The sequence below is a fragment of the Rhinopithecus roxellana genome, chromosome 8, assembly GCF_007565055.1.
Source record: "Rhinopithecus roxellana isolate Shanxi Qingling chromosome 8, ASM756505v1, whole genome shotgun sequence".
NCBI classification, from domain to species: Eukaryota; Metazoa; Chordata; class Mammalia; order Primates; family Cercopithecidae; genus Rhinopithecus; species Rhinopithecus roxellana.
The window spans coordinates 76,230,663-76,238,636 of record NC_044556.1 but is presented as its reverse complement, the minus strand read 5'-3'; positions in this window follow the sequence as shown (position 1 = coordinate 76,238,636).

The following is a 7,974-nucleotide window of genomic DNA, read 5'->3' as shown; positions in this document are numbered from 1 at the left end:
AAACCACACCCTGGATCCTCGTCCTCTGGACGAAGACCTCACATCCATGCCTTGTTGGGGAGGATTTCAGTCCTCCCCCACCCAGGCATGGGAGGATTAAATGAGGCTGTGCCAAGACTTTGAAAGGTGGGGAAAGCGCAACTCATATGTGGAAAGATAGGACTGCCCACGGGCTCTGGGCCGCCATTCAGACAGGTCAGTGCCTTGGCCTTTTCAGCCTAGGCTGCTCTTTAAAAAGAAGACCTTCAGCCACTATCCAAGAGTAAAAATGCCATTTTCAACATTGACCTCATGTTGAGCACCTCCTCTGTGTCACGCCCAGTGCCCAGGACTTTGTAGACACACAGATGACTCCAGAAGTGGGTCTAGCCTTTGTGGAGCTCAGTGTAGAGGAGTGGTGAGTGTTGTTGTAACAGAAGGAGAACTGATGCTCTCCAAAACGAGAGCAGAGGTGATTGGGGTGCATAAGATGGAGCTGTTCTGTTAGAGACCCAGGAGAGCTTCCTAGCAGCCCTTGGAGCTGGCACCTGACTGACAGTTTTGATGGTAGAAAATGGAACGGCATGATGGAGATTTCCCCATTGCATTTCTACTCTTGCTTCTCTCTGCAAGAGCTAGATCCTTTCTTCTCCAGCAGGTTCACCCCTCCTGTCTTTTGGTCTGAACTGCTGTCTGCTCATCTCGTTAGCTTGACCTTTGACGCCTCATGGCTTCTGCTCACAGAAATCTGATTTATGCCCCTCTGTGGGGTGCCCTTGGTGTTTTCTGTCCATTTTCCCTTTCCAGCCCCTCTAACTTGGATTCCCTTCATAAATGATGTTTGCTCCCCAAAAACCAAAATTTGGGGATATGGTCTGATGGGGATTTTGCCACATTTCACCCAATTCATTAATTTTTTAAAAAGTGTTACAGTGGTACGCCTTAAACTTAGATCTTTTGTAGTCAGGCACTTTATGAATCATCATGGAAAATGATGACATTACATGAAATTGGGAGCCCTCCTGGAAGAGCAGGATTGTTGGGGGCTTCCTTGTCCCTCTTCCCTCTGCCACTAAAAAGCCTTTCTCATCTCTTTGTCTTCGTGGTTCTTACTCCACTCAGTTTGAAAGTGGAGCCCTTGGGAGCCTCCCTGGCACTCACACACAAAAATGTCAATATACTTGGCATCCACCTTTTCCATTTTTAACACACCGCCATCTGGAACCCAGGATTACCTAGGAATTTACTTGTCTCCTCTAGAGGGAGTCATAGTTGCCTGGAAGGTAAGTTACTGCCCAGAGCCTCTGGCCAGGAAGTCTTTTGGCTGTCAAGCCTGCAGGATTTCAGGTGGGGCTGCCGAGGTGGTGGAACCTGTGTATGATAAGTCATTTTTAGGGACCAGGGCTGCCATGCAAATGCATTTGTTTGCATAACTTTCTTGCTCTCAGGGACAGTAAAGTTTCCTACCACCATCCCACACCCCTGCCAGGATTTGCAAGTGAAATACCAGGACTGATTTTCCCGTTTCCCTGCTCACGAGTCCTCCTCCTTTCCTAAGTCCTCCCCCACCCCTTGGTTTTGGTGGTGTCTCTGAGGTCCTGTGTGACCAAATACTAGTCTCAACCTCTCTGATCCTGGAATAGTAGTGTTCCCAGGACGCTGATATGTAAAGTATCTGTACAAGTTTATGCAAATGAGCATCCTGTCTGGGTGGCTGTGGTCCTAGCCCAGGGCAGTTACTAGCTCTGACTACTGCTGTCTGAGTGTGTGAAACGTGATCTTGCTCCTTCCTCTGTCCAGGCAGCTGTGGGTCTCTTGTTCCTCAAACAGCTACTACCTCTTGGGGTAATAAGGCCTCAAGTTTCAGAATGAGCTGAGTTCTCTCAGCCCTTACCCTCTGATTTGGAGACATGTGGTTCTGAATTCACCAGTCAAAGATTTACTTTTTAAAGAAACCACGATCTCATCTAAGTCTTAAGACCAAGACCTTGGTTAGATGGAGTCTGTGGTGCAGAGAGACCTGGCATTTGTAGTAAGACCTAGAGGGGCCTTTGGTTTTCTGGCACTCAGCTGTCTCCTTTTCTGGTCACAAACCTATTCTAAGGAAATGGTCCTCATAGTGAGACTCTAGCCCTACCCACCCACAGGAGGGTTGAGGGCAGGAGGGGAAGGATGACAGCCAGGCATTCTTTGAGCCATGTGCAAGGAAGAGAAAGGGTAGAGGAGAAATTCAGTCTGATTGGCTTATTTCAGGCTCTGAAAATGACAGCTTACTCAGGGTAGATGCTTAGTATCTGTTGGGTGGATGAATGCATCTAAAGGAAAATTAACACAAGTAATTTTAGTAACTCAAACAAGACATTATATACACATATACAGACATACAGAGTGAGGTGTGAACCTTTCTCTTTATAATCTCTCCACCTCTGTGATGCCAATTCCCTCTCCAGAAATAACTTCATTGAATGGCTTTATTTTTTTTTGAAATTTTTATCCAAAAAGTTTCTGTTAATTTATCTAGATACAAATATAAGCACAACTGAGAAATTTCTTTGACAGTTATAACAAGTATAAATGGAATCATTAGGCATATTGTTCTGCAAGCTGCTTTTAAAAAATTGTGATAAAATACACTTAACTGAAAATTTACCATCTTAAACATTTTAACTATACACTTCACCAGTATGTTCACATTGTTGTGCAACTGACGGAACTTTTTCATACCCATTAACCAACATGGAACTTGCTTTCTTCATGTAGCATATCTTGTGAATTTCCATGACCAAACTCATACAACTATCATTCTTTTTTTAAATGGTTGCAGAGAATTTTATAATATGATGTGCCACAATTTATCTGCTATGGATGGATATTTCCCCGCCTCTTTTCTTTATTTGTCTTTTAACCTCATTTGCACTGAAGGACTGACTACCTGCCCTCCTTTTTCTACTGTTTATATAGATCTCACAAATATCTTGTACAGTATATTTGAGCACATGCATAAGGATTTCTGTAGTAGAGATCCCTAGTAGTGGAATGGCAAGATTTAAGGGTATACACATTTTAGTTTTTGATAGGGACTGTCAAAAAGACAGTATTGATTTATGAATGAATGCACTTTGCATATTGCTTTCCAAGTGAGAGCTTTATGAAAGGGTTTGCTGTCAGCAGCAAATCTGGGGGTAGAGTCAGTCAGCCGAGAGTAAAAGGGCATTTGTAGCACTTCCCAAAACTGAGAGATATAGACCTTCGGTCACATTGTGGGTGAGTGGAAAAGTCAGATATAGAGGGGTTTAGGGGATTCCTTCAACATCTCCCCACATCAGTGGCCCTGCTCACTCAATTATGGTTATTTGCATACATTTTGGGCGTGTAGGCAGAATGGCTCAAAGACAAAAATCTGAGGTTCAGCCTTGTTCGGCCTCCTGGTGTTTGATCTTGACCGGGCTACCTACTTCTCTGACTGGCATGCAAATGCCTGTGGGGGATGACAGGTGTGCACGTAACATAAGTGACATAAGGCCGACTCTAGTGGGTGCTGTTAAGAGAGGCCCAGAGTGCTGTGGGAAGTTACGAAGGAGGCACCCCTCTGGTTAGGAATAGCAGGGAGGAGGAGACGGCTTTGACTCAGGGACGTAGGTGTTGTGGAGCACACAGGACACATGCAGGTCCCACTATATAGGAGCTCACTAGACAGAAGCTCAGCCACATTCCCTCCCAATGTGACACTGATTGTGTGCCCAGCCCTCTGCTGGGTACCGAATCTGAGGCATCAGTCTTGGGGATGGCTTGGGATATGGTGGTCAGTAGCTCAGTTGCATATGGCACAAGATAAATCTTTGGGGTTACTCTAAGCTGGGTCCCAACTATGAGCAGATGACTTGTCTTCCCTGAGCCTCAGCTTGTCAACCCAGTAAAATGAGAATTATTATTGAGGCACCCATGGACATGTGCCCCACAGGCCTCCTATTATGGGGAGCTTAATTGTCCAAGGACCCCAGCTACTGCGCTCTGAAATTCATTGTCTCATTTGTGTGGAGGCCACACTTCCTTCCTCCTGCTCCCAGTGACAGCACAACAGGGATGCAAAGGCACAACCATTCCTGGGAGAACCAGGACTCAAAGGATGGCCAGCTTCGCCCCTGGCAACTTCATAGACACTTGTGCCTGGGGCCCTTGTGCGTATCCTCCTTTCTCTCTTTCCTTAGTGGGGTCACACACTGTCTGGTGGTTCCCCAGCCTCGCTTCACACTCCGTATTTTCTCTCATAAAGAAATTTCCCCTAACTGAACCCTTGTATGTGTAACCCTGTTTTGGCATCTGCTTGGAAAATCTAGACTATGGTATTATCACCAACCTTAGAAGGTGGTGAAGACTAAATGACAAATCAGGTAAAAAAAGTCATATGAAAGACTTAGCATAGTTAAATCATTTAAACAATTATGGAAAAGCCTTAGCGTGGCACATAGTTAGCACTCATTATTATCATGTATTATGTAGTGCGTACTGTAGCCACCATCGTACTGGTGTGAGCAGGTTGATTTAACTTAGGAGACTGCATTTAGGAGTCAAGAAGCCTGTTTTCCTGCCCCTTCCCTGCTCCATCATCTCCTGAGTTCTCTATCCCCTCACACGTGCCCTTTTTATAAGAGTGGCAGTTGTTACTGTTAATTCCCTAGGCTGGCCCTGGACTCCTCTTTTTGGGATAAAGGTGATTAACGCTGTGTGGCTTTCGTTGAGAAGGGAGGCTGCTACAAGGGTCTGCTGCAGGGACGTTCAGACCCAGTGGATTTGTGGCTCTCTAGCCCCGCAGAGAGGAACCCCTGCCCTGCTGAGCTGTAGGCTTGCTGGGAGGTAGCAGAAGTAGGTGGGTGGGTCACTGAGGGGTGCTGGCAGCCGGGTACAGTTGGTGGTGGGGGCTGAGGGAGGATGATGGGAAGACAGCCTCCGAGTGAAACAGACCATGAGAGGCGCGGTGAGTCACAGGTTTCTCTCAAAACCCCCATACCCATGGTCTCTAGAATGTGCTGAAAGTGGAGCCCGCCAGCCCCAGCCTAGGCCCCAGTTCTAAGAATGCCTCCCCTTCTCTCCCTCCCACAGTCGCCCAGATTAATCAGGCCCTCAGCTTTGGGGGGAATCGTTCTCTTGTAAGAATGCGGCCGAGAAAACCGCTGGGTTGTATCCCAGCAAAGGAGGCCACAAAGATTAGGGCTGATTGGGAGGAAATGTGAGAACAGCGGTGTCTAGTTTAGGTTTTAGAACCTGGCTCTTCCTGCTCACACCACCAAAGAAAATTTGGCTTGAGAGAATCAAGAGAGGTTGTGTGGTGTGTAGGCTGGAACCCTGGACTCCTACAGTTCTGGATTCATGGTCTTGCTCTAGCACTAGGCAGCTCAGAGCCCTCAGTGTTTGTATGCCTCAATTCCCCCATTAGTAAAAACAGTGATTTAAGAGCATCTTTGTCATAGTGCTGTTGTGAGAATGAGATAGCGGATCAGTGTTAACCTTTAGCCCAGTTCCTAAATTAAAGCCCTAGGAAGAGCCTCTCAGCTTCAGTTCAGAGACTGCCAGTTCTGCCTTGTGACTCTTTCTTTTCTTTCGGATTTTTGATCTCCAGTGACTCCATAGGAAGTGAAATAATTATCCCCATTTTATAGATTTGTAAACTGAGGCTCAGCTTGATTAAGTACCTAGGAAACAATCCTTTGTAGTACAGGACCCTGGGGTTCAACGGAGGTTTATCGCCTCCTTGGGACACCTCCCAAAGGCAAACGGGAGGCAGTGAAGGCATTTGAAGCTCAGAGAGGCTCAAGGCCAAGTCACAGCTTAGGGACCTGCAAAATTCACAGAGTTGCAGAGCTGGACGGGCGCGGTAGAAGCCACTTTCCATCCTCCAGGTCCTCGCAGTGGAACATTTCTCAGTTATCAGCAAAACTCATTTTGTGTTGTTCACATGTGACTTTTTCTTTTCTCTCTCTTTCTCTCTCTTTTTCTTTTTTCTTTCTTTTTCTTTCTTCCTTTCTTTCTCCTTCTTTTTTTCTTTCTTTCTTTCTTTCCTTCCTTCCTTTCTTTTTTCTTTCCCTCCCTTCCTTCTTTCTTTCTCTTTCCCTCCCTCCCTCCCTCCCTCCCTCCCTCCCTCCCTCCCTTCCTTCCTTCCCTCCCTCCCTCCCTCCCTCCCTCCCTCTCTCCCTCCTTCCTTTCTCTCTCTCTTTCTCTCTTTCTTTCTTTCAAGGGAGTCTCGCTCTGTCTCCCAGGCTGGAGTGCAGTGGCACAACCTTGGCTCACTACAGCCTTGGCTCACTACAGCCTCCGCCTCCTGGGTTCAAGTGACTTGTGCCTCAGCCTCCCATGTAGCTGGGATTACAGGCACCTGCCACCACGCCCGGCTACTTTTTTGTATTTTTTAGTTGAGATGGAGTTTCACCATGTTGGCCAGGCTGGTCTCAAACTCCTGACCTCAAGTGACCCACCTGCCTCAGTCTCCCAAAGTGCTGGAATTACAGATGTGAGCCACTGCCCCCCGGCCACATGTCACTTTTTCAATGACATCTACCCTTATTGTCTGATTTAGAACTGCAATTTTCCCTCCCACCTTTGACTCCTCACTCTGGGCACTCTCTATAACCCTTCATGGCTCTATTTTTAAAAATCGTTTTTATTGAATTACTCTGTACATACACATAGTTATCCTACTTAATTTTCTCCCATAGATCTGATCACCTTCTAAAAATCTGTATAACTTGTTTATAATGGCGGGCATGTAACCTCTACAAGGGCAGGGATTTGTGTCTCTTTTATCCATGGACACATCCCAGTGCCTGGCACATAGCAGCTTTCAGCTACTTGTTGAAGGTTGGTGGGAACCTGCTGGCATCCAGTACTCTTTGCAGAGAAAGAAGATGAACCTCCCTGACTTGACAGTTTCGTGGAGAAAAACACAAGGCGCTGTATGAGTCAGTGCCAAGGGCTGTGGTAGAGACAGCAGCACGTGCTGGGGCCAGGAGCAGGTCCCAGAAGTCTGTGAGATCCAGGGAAGCCCTCCTGGTGGAGGTTAGTTGGCACTCTCATTTCTTTAGCTCCCCCCAGCAGCTAAGACAGCTCCCCTTGCCCTGATAGAGGGGAGGCTTCGCTCTTTCAAACCCAGATCCCTCCTGCTCTTTCTGCCCATTTCCTCTTGTTCTACCCTCAGTGGGTCCTGTGGTGGTAACCACACTAACCATTCCAGCCCATCTCATTCCTCACACCACCGTCCCAGCAGGCTAAGTATGGGCTGCTGCAGACAAATTGCCCACAGGCTTGTACAGCCTGGAAGGGGCAAGCAGCAGACAGCTTGCTCTCGGAGTAGGGTTGAACCCATGGATGCACATCCTGGCATTTGTCATGAAGCCCAACACATAGATGATGCTCAGTAAATATAGGATGAGTGGATGGACAAAACTGAGAGTTGAAAGATGCCTGGAGGCCAGGTGCAATGGCTCATTTCTGTAATCCCAGTGCTTTAGGAAGCTGAGGCAGGAGGATTGCTTGAGACCAGGAGTTCAAGGCTGAAGTAAGCTATGATAGCACCACTGTACTCCAGCCAGGGTGGCAGTGCCCTAAAAAAAAAGAAGAAAAGAAAAAAAAAAGATGCTCTGAGAAGGCATTTAAATGAGTCAGCCTCTGTCTAGACACAACAGTGGCATCATTTAAACACATTTCTGTGTTTTTTTTTGTTTTTTGTTTTTTTTTTTACTTTACTATGTGTTTGTATTTAGCATTTTATTTTATGCCACTTTTCCCAAATGGAAGCTTGCATGATTGTATTCTGTGTGGCACAAGATCAAGGAAATAGGAAAATAATAACGAGAATGTAGGGAAAGGAGGGTACATACCAAAAGCTCTCACTCAGTGGAGCCGGGTGGAGCTGAAACCCGGATAGTAAAGCCTGCTGTTGTCTAGATGTTTAGACCCCCTGCTCCTCCAATGAGCCATTCTGAGGACAACCCTGGGCCACAA